The sequence below is a fragment of the Nicotiana tabacum genome, chromosome 1 (assembly GCF_000715075.1).
Source record: "Nicotiana tabacum cultivar K326 chromosome 1, ASM71507v2, whole genome shotgun sequence".
Lineage (NCBI taxonomy): Eukaryota > Viridiplantae > Streptophyta > Magnoliopsida > Solanales > Solanaceae > Nicotiana > Nicotiana tabacum.
This window is the reverse complement of record NC_134080.1, coordinates 199346860-199366279: the sequence shown is the minus strand read 5'-3', so window position 1 is coordinate 199366279 and position 19420 is coordinate 199346860.

Genomic DNA, 19420 nt, shown 5'->3' with positions numbered 1-19420 from the left:
AAATTGAGGTCATGATATGAGACATCGAGTTTTGAGATGGTTGGAATTGTGCATCAGACTGGATGTGATTGATTCAGTTACCATCCCCTTCCTTATTTGAGTACATTTTAATTGTCTATGTCCCACCAATATTGGTGTTAATTTACTTGGCTATCTTACGTTACCACTCGCGTTCCCTTTATTTGTCTCCATTGTTGTAGTTTGATTTCTCCCTGTTATTGGTATTGTCTTGTTGCCTTTACCATTGCTAGTTTATTACTATATCACGTTTAATTTTTTAGACCAGTAGGTGTCTTGATTGTCCCTCGTCACTACTCCACCGAGGTAAGTCTTGATACTTATTGGGCACCACTATGGTGTTCTTATACTACACTTTTGTATATTTTTGTGTACAGATCCAGGTATTAGATCGGTAGCCGTTGTGCGGATCGTCACGGTGGAGACTCAAGGTAAACTTGTTGTTGCATTTGCAGTCCTTGGAGTCACTTTCGGTTGTACTTATTTTCATTGGTTCCTTTGTCCTATAATAGTGACATATTTATTTTGTATAACTACTCTTAGAAAGGCGTATGACTTGTACCACCAGTTTTGGAGAATTGCAATTGTTCAGAGTTATTTAATTTAAAGTTAGTAAATATCAATGTTATCTCTGTCAATGCTAGGCTTACCTAGTTTATAGACTAGGTGACATCACGACTCTTTCGGAGGGTTTTTGGGTTGTGACAGATTTTCACTAATCTTTACATGTTATTCTACCCAAAATACAAGTATTTAACTCACATATAGTTGGAAATATTTACCTCTAAAACCTTTGTGACAAACCCCTCTCAAGAGCTCTAAAATCGCCCAACAATGGAGTGGAAATAAGCCTTCAGTGATTTCTGCATATGCAGTCCTGGGCGGCACCTTCGCCCACCGCATCTGCAGAAAATGGTCCGCTTCAACGGAACGTCACTGGGCTAGCTAGGCCGCTTTCATGGAAGTCCAACCTCTTTTGCGGTTCCGCTTCTGCGGAGAGATGGCCACTTCTACGGTTTCTGGGCTGGCCACCTATGGCCGCATCTATGAGACAAAGCCCGCACCTGTGAGCTCGCATCTGCGGCTGACCAACCGAAGGTGCGATTATGATAGAAGCTCGGAATTCAGCCCTTGCCCAAAATTTCCAACTTTGTCTGAGCCTCGTCCGATTGGCGCTCGGGGCACCTAGGGCCTTTCCGAAATACACCTTCAAGTTTTTAATGATAAAATGGACCCTCTCAAACCCTCGGAACGCCAAAAACAACATTAAAAATAGGAATCACACCCTAGAACCAATTAATTCAAACTTATGAACTTCAAGTTCTTCAATTTACTTACAATGTGATGAAACACACTTATACTACTCGGGTTGAGTTTTGCACAATATTTCATTCTCAGACGGACGGACAGTCTGAACGTACTATTCAGATTTTGGAGGATATGCCCCGAGCATGTGTACTTGAATTTAGACATTCTTGGAATCAGTTCTTGCCATTAGCAGAGTTTGCCTACAACAACAGTTATCAGTTGAGCATCCAGATGGCTCCCTACGAGGCATAATATGGTAGGAAGTGTCGGTCGCCAGTTGGCTTGTTTGAGCCAGGAGAGGCTCGATTGTTGGGTACAAATTTAGTTCAGGATGCCTTGGAGACGGTTAAGATCATCCAGGATAGGCTTCGTACAACTCAGTCCAGGCGGAAGAGTTATGCCGACCGTAAGGTTCATGATATGGCATTCATGGTTGGAGAGCGAGTGTTGCTTCGAGTGTCGCCCATTAAGGGCATGATGAGATCTGGGAAGATGGGAAAGCTAAGCCCTAGGTTCATCGCACCTTTTGATATCCTTGATAGAGTGGGAGAGGTGGCTTATAGACTTGTATTGCCGCCGAGTTTATCAGTTGTGCATCCAGTGTTTAATGCTTCCATGCTTCAGAAGTATCACGACGAGTCATCCCACGTGTTAGAATTCAGCACTGTCTAGTTGGACAAGGACTTGACCAATGAGGAGGAGCCGGTAGCTATTCTAGATCGGTAGGTTCGTTAGTTGAGATCGAAGAGTTACCCTTCACTTCATGTTCACTGGAGAGGTCAGCCTGTCGAGGCAGCTACCTAGGAGTCTGAGTCCGATATGCGGAGCTAATATCCCCATCTTTTCATCAACTCAAGTACTTTTCTATGTCCGTTCGAGGATGGACGGTTGTCTTAGATGTGGATAATGTGATGACCCAAAAGGTCATCTCTTATTTTAGAAGTCAAATCTATGCTCTGAGGCCTTAAAACCCTCCTTTTGTCTTACCTCGATTGTATGCGCACCCGGGCGTATATCCGGAAAGCCTTTATGTAAAACTTTGAGACGAAAGCTATATTTTGCCTTTAAAATCAGATTAAGTTGACTTCGGTCAATATTTTGGGTAAATAGACCCGTACCCATGATTTGACGGTCCCAGAGGGTCCGTAGAAAAATATGGGACTTGGGCGTATGTACGGAATTGAATTCCGAGGTCCCTAGCCCAAGAAATGAATTTTTGAAGAAACAATTTTAACTAAAAAAATATAAGGAGCTTAGAAACTGAATAATGTTTGAATTTTATGGTATCAGGCCCGTATTTTTGTTCTAGAGCCCGGTACAGGTTTAATATGGTATTTAAGTTATGTCTGTAAAATTTGTTAAGAAACTGAGTTTATATGACGTGAATCGAACCCTCTGTCGTAAAAATAGAAACTTTAAGAGTTATTGAGATTTTCATTGATTTTTATGCTAAATTCGTTGTTGAAGATGTTATTTACGTGATTTGATTATACGAGCAAGTCTGTATGGTATTTTTAGACTTGTATGCATGTTTTGTTTGGAGCCCCGAGGGCTCGGTTGAGTTTTGGATACGCTACAAGATGTTTTACACTTAGAAAATCTGGTATGCATGCTGCTACTGGTGTACTGGTACTCTGTGCTTCGCGATCGCGAAGCCACTGTCTCAATCGCGAAGGGGAAATTTGGGAAAGGGTGGTTTTACTCTATGCGAACGCATAGATCAGGTCCCGAACGCGAAGCAGCGGGGGTGTTACCATTTGCAAATGCGACATGTCTATCGCGAACGCGAATAATTATGGGACCTGGGGGAGGGGGTCATGCTTTTCTATGCGAACGTGACAATTTGGTTGCGAACGCAAAGGTCAGGAGGGACAGTTGCCTTATGCGAATGTGTATATGGGCTCGCGAACGCGAAGGCCTTAGGCCAATGTGCATCGCGATCACGACAGGACTCTCGTGAACGAGATGAAGACCTGTCCAGTGATTTTAAAACAGGACCAAAGTCGGGATTTGCAAAAATTCCATATTTTCTTCCATAGAAACCGACCTTGGGCGATTTTTAAAGAGGGATTTCAATACTAAATTATAGGTTTGTGTTCTTAGTCTCATCTCTTTCATTTTGCATCAACACCCATTAGATTTCTAGGCCTAAATCTTGTTCTTTAAGGGTAGAAAATAGGGATTTTGGGGGAATTGGAAATTTTACAAATTAGGAAATTTAGACCTTGATTTAGGGTCAGATTCTGGAACTAATTACATATTTGGGCTCGTGGGTGAATGGATTTTGGTCTGAACCTCAAGTTTTGACCAAGCGGGCCCGGGATCGGATTTTGACTTTTTGTGGGAAAGTTTGGAAAAACTAAATTTAAGCATTGTAGTTGATTCCCTTAGCTATAATTGTTAATATTGAGTTAATTGTGGCTAGATACGAGGGGATTGGTGGTGAAATCTAGACGGAAAGTGGTATTGGAGGCTTGCTTTTGGCCGTGAAATCTAGGTAAGTGTTTGGTCTAACCTTAACTTGAGGAAATAGGAGTTGTTTTCTTATTTGCTACGTGTTAGTGTTGAGTACGACGTATAGGTGTGGTGATGAGTATCTATACGTTGATGTCGACCATGCCCGTGAGTCTTATACTGTAACAATTGTGACTCTTATTATGTATTTTCCATGCCTAAATTGATGATTGTCCTTGTTGAACAAGACTTATGATAATTTCTTGGTAATTGACCATTGTTGAGTATTGGCTCAAGTTGTGATTTATTTTGTGAAGTTAACCGTTGGAACAAGATTGGTTGTAGTCGATTCCCTTGCCGGGATGTATTTGTTCCTATTGTTGATTCCCTTGCCGGGATGTTATTGTTTCTACTGTTTGGGTGAGGAAAGAGTGATAAAACACGAAGGGTGATGTCGTGCACATTCATACTTATGCATATGGTGAGGAAGAGAGATAAAGCACAAAGTGTGATGCCATGCACATTTATTATTCGTATGGTGAGGAAGAGTGATAAAGCACGAAGGGTGATGACGTGCACAATTTTATTACTGACTGAATGGTGAGGACTAAAAGTAAAAGCATGAAGCGTGATGCCATACATTTTCTGTTTGTTGTGTCCATTTGCTGTTTTCGGTTCTCAAGTGTTTTAACTATTTAAATTCCTTTACTGCAGTAATTCTTTATGTTGAAACCCCCATAGCATGTTTCCCCTGCTCGTACGTTTCTGCTTAGTATTTATTACTTGTTACTCTTTTATTATACTGATTAACTACACAAGTTTATGATGTCATCGGGTCCTAGCCTCGTCACTACTTCGCCGAGGTTAGGCTCGATACTTACCAGTACATGGGGTCGGTTGTACTGATACTGCACTTTGCATTTTTTTGCAGATCTTAGTGTCGGACCATGTGAGTAGAGTTGGGTGGCTGTCTTCAGTCTAGTGGAGACCCCATGTAGTTCTGCAGGCGTCCGCAAGCCTTGGAGTCCCCTTCTCTCCTATGACACCAATTTTGGGTAGAGTATGATTTTGTATTTGTATTAAGATAATCTGTTAAATTCTGTTCTTCTGCATTTATTCCATTGATTTTCTTATGTTAACATGGAAATCGTTAAAAGATAAAGGAAAAGAAGTAAAATAATCAGTAACATTGGCTTACCTAGCGGGTATAATGTTAGGGGCCATCACGGTCTCGACGGTGGGAAATTTGGGTCGTGACAAGTTGGTATTAGAGCTCTAAGTTGCTTTGGTCTCACAATTCACGGACAAGTTTAGTATAGTCTGTGGGATCGGTATGGAGACGTCTATGCTTATCCCCAAGAGGCTATAGAGTTAGGAACAATTTCACTTCTATTTATCTATGTCGTGTTGTTTGATTTCTCAATGCTAATTGAACTTCAACTTTGTTCTTTCTCATATGGCGAGAACACGTATCGCTTCATCAGCTGATCAGCAGCTCGAGCCCCCAGTGACAACTCTTAAAAGGGGCAGAGGACGAGGTCGAGGTTGTGCTACAGGCCGAGGCAGCGGCAGGGCTCAGCCCAGAGCAGCAGCACCAGCGGCGGAGCCTCAGATAGAGTTTGATGATGAGGTTCCGGCCCAGACAGTTCTAGCGATCCCAGAGGGGTTCATGCTACCCCAGTACTCCAGGATGCTCTATTCCGTCTAATGGGCCTTATGGAGAGTGTCACTCCGGCAGGCATACTTCCTGTAGAACCATCCATCTCCCAGGTAGGTGGAGGAGCATAAACTCCTATTACTCGCACTTGGGAGTAGATGGCTCCCTAGTTTCAGACTCCAGTAGCTCAGCCAATTGGGGTAGTCCCATCAAGTTTTGTAGTTCAGACCGGTAATGGAGCAGCTATGTCTTCAGATGCTTTGTGGAGATTGGACAGGTTTACGAAACTCTTAACTACTACCTATGGTGGTACATCTTCAGAGGATCCCTAGGATTATTTGTATAGCTGTCATGAGGTTCTTCGGAACATGGGGATAGTGGAGACCAATGGGGTCGACTTCGCTGCTTTTCGTCTGTCAGGATCCGCCAAGAAATGATGGAGAGATTATTGTTTGGCCAGACTAGCTGGGTCACCAGCTCTTACTTGGGACCAGTTCTCACAACTATTTCTCGAGAAGTTCCTTCCTGTCACTCAGAGAGAGGAGTACCGCAGGTGGTTCAAGCATCTCCAGTAGGGTTCTATGACTATCACCCAGTACGAGATGAGGTTTATTGATTTGGCTCGTCATGCTCTTCTTATACTCCCCAACAAGAGATAGAGGGTGAGGAGGTTTATTGAGGGAATCGCTCAGCCTATTAGATTGCAAATGGCTAAGGAGACAAGGAGCGAGATTTTTTTTCAGGATGCGGCCAATGCGGCCAGGCAGGTTAAGATGGTTCTATCTCAGAGGAGCAGTCAGGGGTCTTATAAGAGGCCTCGTCATTCTGGAAGTTTCAGTGGTGCCTCGTCTGGAGGTAGGGGTTCTTTTGGTAGAGGCCATCCTCCCTGGCCGATTCATTCAGCACTTCAGGCTTCTCACAGTGCTCTAGGCGGCCGTGGTTCTCATATGCAATATTTTGATCAGCTACCCTATAGTGAACCACCAACTCCTATCAGTGCACCTCCACTCTAGAGTTTTCAGGGTGGTTACTAAGGCCGTCAGGGTTAGTTTCAGGGTTAGCAGTCTTAGCAGATAAAGTCTTGTTATACGTGTGGTGATACGAGGCACATTTCCAGATTTTGCCCTTGAGCCTCGAGCAGTTCTCAGCATCAGGATTCTCATGCCACGGTTCTGACAGCAGGTGTTCCACCACCTGCTCATCCAGCTAGAGGTAGGGGTCGAGGTGTTAGAGGTGGAAGTATAACCGTTAGAGGTGGAGGCCAGGCTGCTAGAGGTGGAGGCCAGCCAGCAGGAGGCCGTCCGAGGGATGTAGTTTAGGGTGGTCGGGCCCAGCCCCGATGTTATGTTTTTCCTGCCAGGCCTGAGGCTAAGTCCTTATATGCAGTTATTACAGGTATTGTTTAGGTTTGTAGTAAATGTCACGACCCAAACCGATGGGCCACGATGGACGTCTGAGTCTTACCTGTCAAACACCCCTAAGCATGCGTCTAAAATATGAACCTAAATAACATCTGCTGCATTACAAAATTAACATACGTGAAAGAAGCTTTCCATCATGACATATGTACGTATACAAGCAGAATATAGTGGGCAAGCTGGCAAGGCTGCTATAGACAACTATACATTAAAAACTGAAAGCCGACAAGGCCACATACAACCCAACTAGACATACTGTCTACAGACCTCTAACAGAGACATAACTATACAAAGACGGGGCTGAGCCACATCATATTCATATACATATATATGTACAAACGTATCGTACCAATATTGAAAGCAGCTTCAGATCAAATGGAGCACGCCAACTCTCGCTGACCAGGGATCCGAAGAAGGGGGACTGTCAGCTTGCCTACCTGCACCTGCAGGCATGAAATGCAGGCCCCGTGAAATAGGGCGTCAGTACGAAAAATGTACTGAGTATGTAAGGCATGGAAATTAGTACGTAAAAGACATAGATGAAATATGGAATACTGGAACACATTTTTAAATTTGAATAACTTTGTAAATACGGAAACGTTTATAACGCCATAACATTTCCCATATCCTATATACATATATATACATACATATATATGCGTATATAATGCCATTTGAATACATACATATATACGCGTATATAACGCCATTTGAATTATATTTTAGTCACCATAGACAACATCATCATCATATACCAACTGATCAGGTGGTGGTGCATATATAACGCCGTAACCTTTTTCCATATCCCATATACATATATTTACATATATACACGTATTTAACGCCATCTGGTCATGGGTCAATGCACATGTATGAAATGCATGAAAAATACGTAATAATCCCAATATTCCTTCCGGATAAATTTTTCCAATTGCGTATTATTTTGAGACCCATGAACAGAAGAAAATAATAATTCTCATGGGGAATCAAGAATATAGACACCCCTACTATTTCTACAAATAGAATAATTTATAGAAACCGTGTATTTGCTCGTTTCTTTTATATAATCTGGACCATGCCAAAAGAAAGAAGATAGGGCCTTAACATACCTGGAGTAGGGTAAAATCCGTATGATATACTTGGAGAAGGTTGCAGGAAGTTTTGTTGAAACCTTGCAAGAACTGCTAACGTTCTGATTGTAGTAACTCTTTTCTTTATATTCAGAGTGTGAGTTGGAGATTACACTATTTAGACTAGTACGTACATAGCAGTTTTCAATCTTACAAGATTTTGGTCTTGTCTATATTAGCAAGTTAACTGATATAATAGATATGATACAAATTATGGTAAAAAGTGATAAACTAACGTATAAAGTCCATAGGAGATGTTTGTGAGAGGTCTATTTTGTTTTTAAGTATTTAATTGACATCTTATGCGAAGGTTCATATCCAAGTGACAAAATATAAGAAATGAAGTGATGTGTCTTTTAGATATCAATTAGGTTGCCACTAATTACAAATGACTAAGAGTCATTTCTTTGTAATGTGTCTTGCTGACGCGTTTGGGAGGTTTAATGTTATCTTATAATTAGTTAATTAATTAGGTATTGTCCAATTACCTGGTAATTAATCAATTACCCGCATAATTTAAAACATACCACAAATTACTTAAAATTCTATTTTTTTTTAAAACACTTCATATATACTTTATATATTATACTACCGTGTTCATATGGTACCTTGCATGGTACTAGTTCATAATTTTCGGGTATTATTATTTGACCCGTATTTATTCCAAATTGTCCACTTTCAACGAAACTCGTTTTCGTTAATCCGCGTACCCCTTTATCCTCATGACACTTATTCATCACTTGTTATAAATAGCGTAAGTATGTTAACGTCATGATGATATCATCCCCGAGTTTACATTGGTTAATTGAAAACAAAATTTTAACGTACAAAAACGCAAGATGTAACATCCTTCCCCCCTTAGAAACATTCGTCCTTGAATGTTCAACTCCCCGTAATCTGCATAACTTTGGCAGGGTCGGCTTGTTCATAGCACTACTACCAATTCTCCTTGTAGAAGCTTAATAATTCAATGATACACAAGACAACGACAATTATTAACAGAAAAATTTATACACGCACCTTGAGGTTATGACTTCTCAGTCAGACCCTTCTCTGGAAGAGGAAATAGGTAGGGATATCTAGACTTCATGTCTTCCTCGGCCTCCCAAGTCATTTCTTCTACATTGTTGTTCCTCCAAAGCACTTTCACGGAGGCTACCTCCTTATTCTGCAACTTGTGGATTTGTCGGTCTAGAATGGCAACCGGAATTTCCTCGTATGACAAGTCCTCTGTAATATGTACATCATTCGTGGGCACTACTTGGGTAGGATTGCCAATGCACTTTCGTAACATAGATACGTAAAAAACTGGATGGACAGACTCCAATTCCAAGGGCAATTCTAACTCATAAGCTACTCGGCCCACTCTCCGAATGATCCTATAATGCCCAATAAACCATGGGCTAAGTTTACCCTTTTTCCCAAATAATCTCATCACACCCTTCATAGGCGAGACCTTCAAGAATACCCAGTCATCAGCCCTGAACTCTAAATCTCGATGTCGCACGTCTGAATATGACTTCTGACGACTCTGAGCTGTCAATAGTCGATCCCGGATAAGCTTTACTTTTTCTATGGCTTGCTGAACCAGGTCTGGCCCGTGTAATCCAGATTCTCCAACGTCGAACCACCCTATAGGCGACCTACACTTTCGTCTGTAAAAAGCTTAGTATGGAGCCATCTGAATGCTGGAATGGTAGCTATTATTATATGCGAACTCAATAAGGGGTAGATGACCACCCCAGCTACCTTTAAAGTCTATTACACAAGCTCGCAACATATTCTTTAGTGTTTGAATAGTACGCTAAGCCTGTCCGTCTGTCTGGGGATGAAATATTGTACTAAGACTTACTTGAGTCCCAATCCCTTTTGGAAGGACCTCTAGAAGTTAGCTGTAAATTGAGCTCCTCTATCTGAGATAATAGATACAGGTACACCATGCAGTCATACTATCTCCTTAATATAAAGCCTCGCATAATCTTCTGAGGAATACGTAGTTCTAACGGGCAGAAAATGGGCTGACTTTGTGAGCCTATCAACAATCACCCATATCGAATCGAACTTACACTTGGTACGAGGTAAGCCTATGATGAAGTCCATATTGATAATTTTTCATTTCCAAGTCGGAATCTCCATAGCATGCAATAATCCACCGGGTTTTTGATGCTCTATCTTAACCTACTGACAGTTAGGGCACTGAGCAACAAATTCTGCTATATCCTTTTTCATTCCTTCCCACCAATATATTTCCCTGATGACATGATACATCTTTGTTGTTCCTGGATGGATAAAATAACGGGAATAGTGAGTTTCTCCCATAACTTGCCGATGCAACCCTGCAACATTAGACACACATAATCGCCCTTGATATCTGAGGACCCCATCTTCGGTAATTACAAACGATGTCTTCTCCTTCTGAAGAGTGGTATCTCTATAATGAATTACCACAAGATCCTTGTACTGGCGTTCCTTTACTTCAGTTACTAAAGATGATGTTGCTGTATCCCGAAGAGTAATTCCAATGTCACCTTAGTCAAGTAACTAAACTCCAAGACTAGCTAGCCGATGAACCTCATGGGCTATTCCCCACTTTTTTGGCTGCAAATACGACAGGCTACCCATAGATCTACGGCTGAGAGCATCGGAAACTACGTTTGCCTTCCCCGGATGGTATAAAATATTAACGTCATAGTCTTTAACCATCTCCTTTGACGAAGATTCAATTCCCTTTGCTTGAAGATGTACTGGAGGCTCTTATGATCCGTATAGATATCAACATGAATGCCATACAAGTAGTGCCTCCACATCTTTAGTGCATGAATCACCGCAGCTAACTCTAAATCGGGGGTCGGGTAGTTCCTCTCATGCTTTCTTAGTTGTCTAGAAGCATAAGCCACAAACTTACCATGATGCATCAGCACACAACCCAATCCAATGCCTGAACCATCACAATAGATAACATAACCATCGGTCCCTTCTGGAAGCATTAGAACCGGTGCTGAAGTTAACCTGTCCTTTAATGCCTGGAAACTCCGTTCACAAGCATCAGACCATTGAAACTTTGCTCCCTTCTGAGTCAACTTTGTTAAAGGTGCTGAAAGGGAAGAAAATCCTTCCACAAATCTCCTCTAATATCCTGCCAACCCAAGAAAACTACGAACCTTCATTGGTGTTGTGGGCCTAGGCCAAGTCTTTACTGCCTCAATCTTTTGTGTATCCACCAGGATGCCTTCACCTGAAATGATATGCCCAAGGAAAGTTACAGAGTTCAACCAGAATTCACACTTAGAAAATTTTGCATACAACTTCCTTTCTTGTAGAACTCTGAGCACCGTACGCAGATGACCAGCATGCTCATCCTCTGAACGAGAATATACCAATATATCGTCAATAAATACAATTACAAACAGATCTAAGAAAGTACTGAACACACGGTTCATCAAATCCATGAATACTGTTGGGCATTGGTCAGACCGAACGACATAACCCGAAACTCAAAATGCCCATATCTAGTCCTGAATACTGTCTTCGGAATATCTTCATCCTTAACCCTTACTTGATGGTACCCGGATCTCAAGTCTATCTTTGAAAACCACTTGGCACCTTGCAACTGATCAAATAAGTCATCAATCATCGGGAGCAGGTACTTATTCTTGATTGTCCCCTTATTCAGTTGCCTATAATCAATACACATTCTTAAGGAGCCATCTTTCTTCCTTACAAACAACACAGGTGCTCCCCACGGTGACGTACTAGGTCTAATAAAACCTTTTTCAAGCAAGTCCTTTAGTTGTTCTTTCAACTCTTTCAGCTCTGCGGGGGCTATTCTATAGGGAGGAATAGATATTGGGTGAGTATCTGGTAGTAGGTCAATAGAAAACTCAATTTCTCGCTCTGGTGGGAGACCCGAAAGTTCATCAGAGAAGGTATCTGGAAACGCATTTACCACAGGGATGGACTGAATGGTTGGTGACTCTACTTTCATATCCTGAACCCGAACTAAGTGATAAATACAGCCCTTTATGATCATCTTCCTTGCCTTGAGATAGGAAATAAATATACCTCTCGGCGATGCCGCCACTCCAAAATAGGCTCCTCCAGAAATTGAAATCGGACAATCTTTGATCTACAATCAACATTGGCATGACAAGAAGCCAACCAATCCATACCCATTATAACATCAAATTCTACCATATCTAGTTCGATTAAGTCTTCTACGGTAGGTCGACCATGAACTATTATTATACAACCCCTATATACATGCTTAGCTATCACCGAGTCCCCAACAGGTGTAGACACCTCAAAAGGTTCAACCAATTCTGGTTTTATTTCAAACTTACTAGCAATCAACGGAATAACGTATGATAAGGTGGAACCTGGATCAATTAGTGCATAGACATCGTAGGAGAAGACTGATAATATACCTGTAACAACATCAGGTGATGACTCTTGGTCCTGTCGTCCTGCCAATGCATAAATGCGGTTCTGAGGATTGCTCGAGCTAGATGCTCCACCTCTACCTCTACCACGACTCATTGGTGCTTGGGGACCTTGTCCAGGGGGCGTACTGATGATAATTATCCAACCACATATCTCGCTGGCTGAGCTATGCTTGCATCACCTCTCATCGGACAATCCCTCATAATGTGGCCCGGAAAACCACAAGTATAACAAACACCTAATCCCATATGGCACTACCTGGTATGCTGCTTACCACATTGAGTACATCGTGGCAAAGGTGGCCTCATCTGATTTGACTCACCCCTATACTGAGAATCTGAGGCCCTAAAATTCTGACCAGGCCCTGAATATGTAGAACGATCAAATCTCTTTCCTCCAAACTGAGGGGGCATGCTAGCCGAGGGCTGGGATGGATATCTCAAATACTGCTACCTATGACCATCTCGAAACTCACCAGAAGGACCCGAAGACCTCGGTCTTTTATGTTGGTCCCTATCATGCTCACGATCGGCCCTCTATTTCTATTTACGCTCCTCTACACCCTGATCGTACGTATGAATATGAGAAATATCCATGTCTGGATGAAGTGAAACCGACATAAAATCGTTAAGCAAGTAAGGCTCTAATCCCATCACAAACCAGTGAATCCGATCCTCCATCTTAGATACAATAGTGGGAGCATACCTAGCCAACGAATCAAACTGAAGACAGTACTCCCGAACACTCATATTTCCCAGCCGAAGGGTCAAGAACCTATCAACTCTGGCTCGCCTAAGCTCTGGTGGCAGATAATGACAAAGAAAAGCTTCTGTATACTCCTGCCATACCGTTGGAGGGGCATTCTCACCTCTGGACAATTCCCAAGACTCGTACCAATTAACTGCAACGTCTCGGAGTCTATAGGAAGCTAGCTCAACTGTCTCAATCTCAGTGGCCTTCATTACCCATAACGTCCTCTGTACATATCAATAAATACCTGAGGGTCCTCATTCGGGTCTGCTCCAGTGAATACTGGAGGGTCTAAATTACTAAAGTCACGAACCCTCGCGCTCACGGACCTATCTGCGTGACCAATACCTGCTTCCTCACCGAGCCTGTGCGTCTACTAATCGGGTCAATAACTGAACATCATCTCTCATCTCCTGACCCAACGTATCCTGGTGAGGTGCTAAGTGTATAAGGGCAGGTGTTGGAGCTGGTGCCCTTCGGAACTCTTCTGGAAAAGGCGGGATGTGTGAAGTCTGAGATAGAACCTTACCATGAGATTCTCCCCGAGCCATGGTAACTCATAGTGCTCGACTAGTAGTTTTACCAGCAACGGACTTTCCCTTCTGGGCGGTCGTACTCTTTGGAGGCATTGCTGAAAATATAACGTATCGTTAGGAACAAGAATTCTTGTATTGCACCATCTTGAGATAAAAAGAGAGGATAGCATCCTATATGTCATGTAGCCTCATGTTTATAAGTGTGGTGCACGACACACCCATAAATAAGACTCTATTAGACACGGTCTGTAAACAACCCTAGGACAGAACTGCTCAGATACCACTTTTGTCACAACCCAAACCGATGGGCCACGATCGACGCCTGAGTCTTACCTGTCAAACACCCCTAAGCATGCATCTAAAATATTAACCTGTATAACATCTGCTGTATTACAAAATTAACATACGTGAAAGAAGTTTGCCATCAAGGCATATGTACGTATACAGACAAAATATATTGGGCGAGCCGGCAAGGCTGCTATAGACAACTATACATCAAAAACTGAAAGCCGACAAGGCCACATACAACCCAACTAGACATACTATCTACATACCTCTAACAGAAACATAACTATACAAAGACGGGACTGGGACACATCATACACATATACATATATATGTACAAATGTATCGTACCAATATTGAAAGCAGCTCTGGATCAAATGGAGCACGCCAACTCTCGCTGATTAGGGATCCTAAGAAGGGGGACCGTCAGCTTGCCTACCTGCACCTGCGGGCATGAAACGCAGGCCTTGTGACATAGGGCGTCTGTACGAAAAATGTACTGAGTATGTAAGGCATTGAAATTAGTACGTAAAAGACATAGATAAAACATGGAGTACTGAAACACATTTTTAAATTTGAATAACTTTCTAAATACTGAAACATTTATAACGTCATGCATGTGCATGTAAATGTCATGCCATGCATAGGTATGGTGTACACAATATCATCAAGCCACTGAGGTCATCCCATTATATCATCTCGGCTACTGTGGGCAATATCATCAATATATATCAGCTGATCAGGTGGTGGTGCGTATATAACGCCATAACCTTTCCCATGCCCCATATACATATATATACATACATATATACGCGTATATAACACCGTTTGAATACATACATATATACGCGTGTATAACGCCGTTTGAATCATATTTTAGCCACTGTGGGCAATATCATCATCATAAACCAACTGATCAGGTAGTGGTGCGTATATAACGCCGTAACCTTTTCCCATATCCCATATACATATATTTACATATATACGCGTATATAACGCCATCTAGTCATGGGTCAATGCATATGTATGTAATGCATGAAAAATACGTAATAATCTCAATATTCCTTCCGGATAATTTTTCTAACTACGTATTATTCTGAGACCCATGAACAGAAGAAAATAATAATTCTCATGGGGAATCAAGAATATAGACACCCCTACTATTTCTATGAATAGAATAATTTATAGAAACCGTGTATTTGCTCGTTTCTTTCGTATAATCTGGACCATGACAAAAGAAAGAAGGGAGGGCCTTAACATACCTGGAGTAGGGTAAAATCCGTATGATATTCTTGGAGAAGGTTGCAGGAAGTTTTGTTGAAACCTTGCAAGAACTGCTAACGTTCTGATTGTAGTAACTCTTTTCTTTATATTCAGAGTGTGAGTTGGAGATTACACTATTTAGACTAGTACGTAAATAGCAGTTTTCAATCTTGCTAGATTTTGGTCCTGTCTATATTAGCAAGTTAACTGATATAATAGATATGATACAAATTATGGTAAAAAGTGATAAACTAACGTATAAAGTCCATAGGAGATGTTGGTGAGAGGTCTATTTTGTTTTTAAGTTTTTAATTGACATCTGTATGTGAAGGTTCATCATGCAAGTGACAAAATATAAGAAATGAAGTGATGTGTCTTTTAGATATTAATTAGGTTGCCACTAATTACAAATGACTAAGAGTCATTTCTTTGTAATGTGTCTTGCTGACTCGTTTGGGAGGTTTAATGTTATCTTATAATTAGTTAATTAATTAGGTATTGTCCCATTACCTGGTAATTAATCAATTACCCGCATAATTTAAAACTTATCAAATATTACTTAAAATTCTATTTATTATTTTTTTTAAAACACTTCATATATACTTTATATATTATACTACCGTGTTCATATGGTACCTTGCATTGTACTAGTTCATAATTTTAGGGTATTATTGTTCGACCCGTATTTTATTCCAAATTGTCCACTTCCAACGAAACTCGTTTTCGTTAATCCGCGTACCCCTTTATCCCTCATGACACTTATTCATCACTTGTTATAAATAGTGTAAGTATGTTAACGTCATGATGATCTCATCCCCAAGTCTACGTTGGTTAACTGAAATTCAACGTACGAAAATGCGAGATGCAATAGTAGAGATGCTTCAGTTCTGTTTGATCCAGGGTCTACATACTCCTATGTGTCTTCTTATTTTGCTTCATATTTGATTGTGCCTCGTAATTCTTTGAGTGCTCCTGTTTATGTGTCTACACCGGTGGGTAATTCTATTGTGGTAGATTGTGTCTATCATTCATGTGTGGTAGATCTCCTACTTCTCCATATGGTAGACTTCGATGTCATTTTGGGGATGGATTAGTTGTTACCTTATCATGCTATATTGGATTGTCATGCCAAGACCATGACCTTAGCATTTCCAGGGTTGCCTCGTTTGGAGTGGAGAGGGACTCCTGGTCATTCTACTAGCAGGGTTATCTCATATATGAAGGCTCGGTGTATGGTCGATAAGGGGAGTTTGGCCTATTTGGCGTATTTCTAGATTCTATTGTTGAGGTTCCTTCTATGGTTTATGTGCCAGAGGTATTTCCTGCAGACCTACCGGGTATGCCACCCGATAGGGATATTGACTTTTGCATTGATTTGGCTCCGGGAACTCAGCCTATTTCTATTCCGCCATATTGTATGGCCCTACCAGAGTTGAATGAATTGAAAGAGCAGTTGCAAGATTTGCTTGATAAGGGTTTTATTAGACCTAGTGTCTCGCCTTGGGGTGTACCGGTGTTGTTTGTTAAGAAGAAGGATGGGTCGATGAGGATGTGCATATATTATCGGTAGTTGAACAAAGTCACCATCAAGAACAAGTATCCATTGCCGAGGATTGCCGATTTATTTGATCAACTTCAGGGTTCCAGGGTATTTTTGAAGATTGATTTGAGGTATGGCTACCATCAGTTGAGGATTAGGGCATCCGATGTCCCTAAGACGACTTTTCACACTCGGTACAGTCATTATGAGTTTCTAGTGATGTCATTTGGGTTGATGAATGCCCCAACATGTTTTATGGATTTGATGAACTGGGTGTTCAAGACTTATCTGGATTCCTTTGTGATTGTTTTCATTGATGATATCTTGATCTACTCCCGCAGCTGAGAGGAGCACGAGCAGCATCTCCGAGTCATTCTCCAGACTTTGAGAGATAGTTAGTTCTATGCTAAGTTTTTGAAATGTGATTTTTAGTTGAGTTCAGTAGCATTCCTGGGTTATGTCGTATCAGTAAAGTGTATTCAGGTGGATCCTAAGAAGATTGAGGCAGTCAAGGACAGGCCTAGACCAACATTAGCTACGCATATTCAGAGTTTCTTAGGTTTGGCGGATTATTATCGTCGGTTTGTGGAGGGGTTTTCATCTATTGCAGCCCCGATGATGAGATTGACCCAGAAGGGTGCCCAGTTTAGGTGGTCAGACGAGTGTAAGGCAAGCTTTCAAAAGCTCAAGACAGTCTTGACTACGACGACGGTGTTGGTATTGCCTACAGGTTGAGGGGCATATGCAGTATATTGTGATGCATCTCGTATTTGACTTGGTACAGTGTTGATGCGGAATGGCAAGGTTATTGCATATGCTTCGGGACAGTTGAAAATTCACGATAATAATTATCCAGTTCATGATTTGGAGCTAGTAGCCATTTTTCACGTGCTGAAGATTTGGAGGCACTATTTATATGGCGTGTTGTGTGAGGTGTTCACAGATCACAAGAGTTTTCAATACTTGTGCAAGCAGAAGAAGCTAAATTTGATGCAGAAGAGGTGGTTGGAGTTGTTAAAAGACTATGATATCACTATCTTGTATCATCCTGGGAAGGCCAATATGGTGGTCGATGCTTTAAGTAGGAAGTCAGCCAGTATGGGCAGCCTTGTGTATATTCCAATCGATGAGAGACCGCTTGCTTTGGATGTTCAGGATTTAGCCAATCAGTTCGTAAGGTTGGATGTTTCTGAGCCCAGCTGTGTTTTAGCTTGCACAATCACTCGTTCTTCATTATTTTAGCGTATCAGAGATCAGCAGTATGATGATCCTCATTTGCTTGTCCTTAGAGACATAGTGTGATACGGAGGTGCCAAGCAGGTTACAGTTGGAGATGACAGGGTTTTGAGGATGTAGGGTCGAGTTTGTGTGCCTAATGTGGATGAACTTCGTGACTTGATTCTAGAGGATGCCCATAATTCCCGGTATTCTATTCATCCGGGTGCCGCTAAGATGTATCAGGACTTGCGGTAGCATTATTGGTGGAAGAGGATGATGAAGGATATTGTTGCGTATGTAGCTTGGTGTTTGAATTGTCAGCAGGTAAAGTATGAGCATTAGAGACCTAGTGGTTTGCTTCAGAAGATTGAGATTCCTGAGTAGAAGTGGGAGCGCATCACTATGGACTTCGTTATTGGACTCCCATGGACTTAGAGGAAGTTCGACGTAGTATGGGTTATTGTGGATAGGCTGACTAAGTCAGCGCATTTCTTTCTTGTGGCAGTTTCCTATTCTTCTGAGCGGGTGACAAAGATTTATATCTGTAGGATCATTTTTCTTCATGGTGTGCCCATGTCTATCATTTATAATCGAGGTACGCAGTTTACCTCGCAATTCTGGAGGGCAGTACAATATGAGTTGGGTACGCAGGTCGAGTTGAGCATAACGTTTCATCCTCAGACGGACAGACAGTCCGGGCGTACTATTCAGATTTTGGAGGATATGCTCCGAGCATGTGTTATTGACTTTGGAGGTTCTTGCGTTCAGTTCTTGCCATTAGTAGAGTTTGCCTATAACAACAGTTATCAGTCGAGCATCCAAAGTGCATCCTATGAGGCATTATATGGTAGGCGATGTTGGTCGCCGGTTGGGTGGTTTGACCCGGTAGAGGCTCGGTTGTTGGGTACAAATTTAGTTTAGGATGCCTTGGAGAAGGTTAAGATCATTCATGATAGGCTTTGTACAACTCAGTCCAGATAGAAGAGTTATGCGGACTGTAAGGTTCCCGATGTGGCATTCATGGTCGGAGAGTAAGTGTTGCTTTGGGTGTCGCCCATGAAGGGCGTGATGAGATTTGGGAAGAAGGGCAAGCTAAGCCCAAGGTTCATCGGGCCTTTTGAGATCCTTGATAAAGTGGGAGATGTGTCTTATAGACTTGCGTTGCCGTTGGGTTTATCAGTTGTGCATCCATTGTTTCATGTGTCCATGCTTTGGAAGTATCACGGCGATCCATCCCATGTGTTAGACTTTAGGACTGTCCAGTTGGACAAAGACTTGACCTATGAGGAGGATCTAGTAGCTATTCTATATTGGTAGGTTCGTTAGTTGAGGTTTAAGAGTTACCCTTTGGTTTGTGTTAAGTGGAGAGGCCATCTTGTCGAGGCAACTACCTAGGAGTCTGA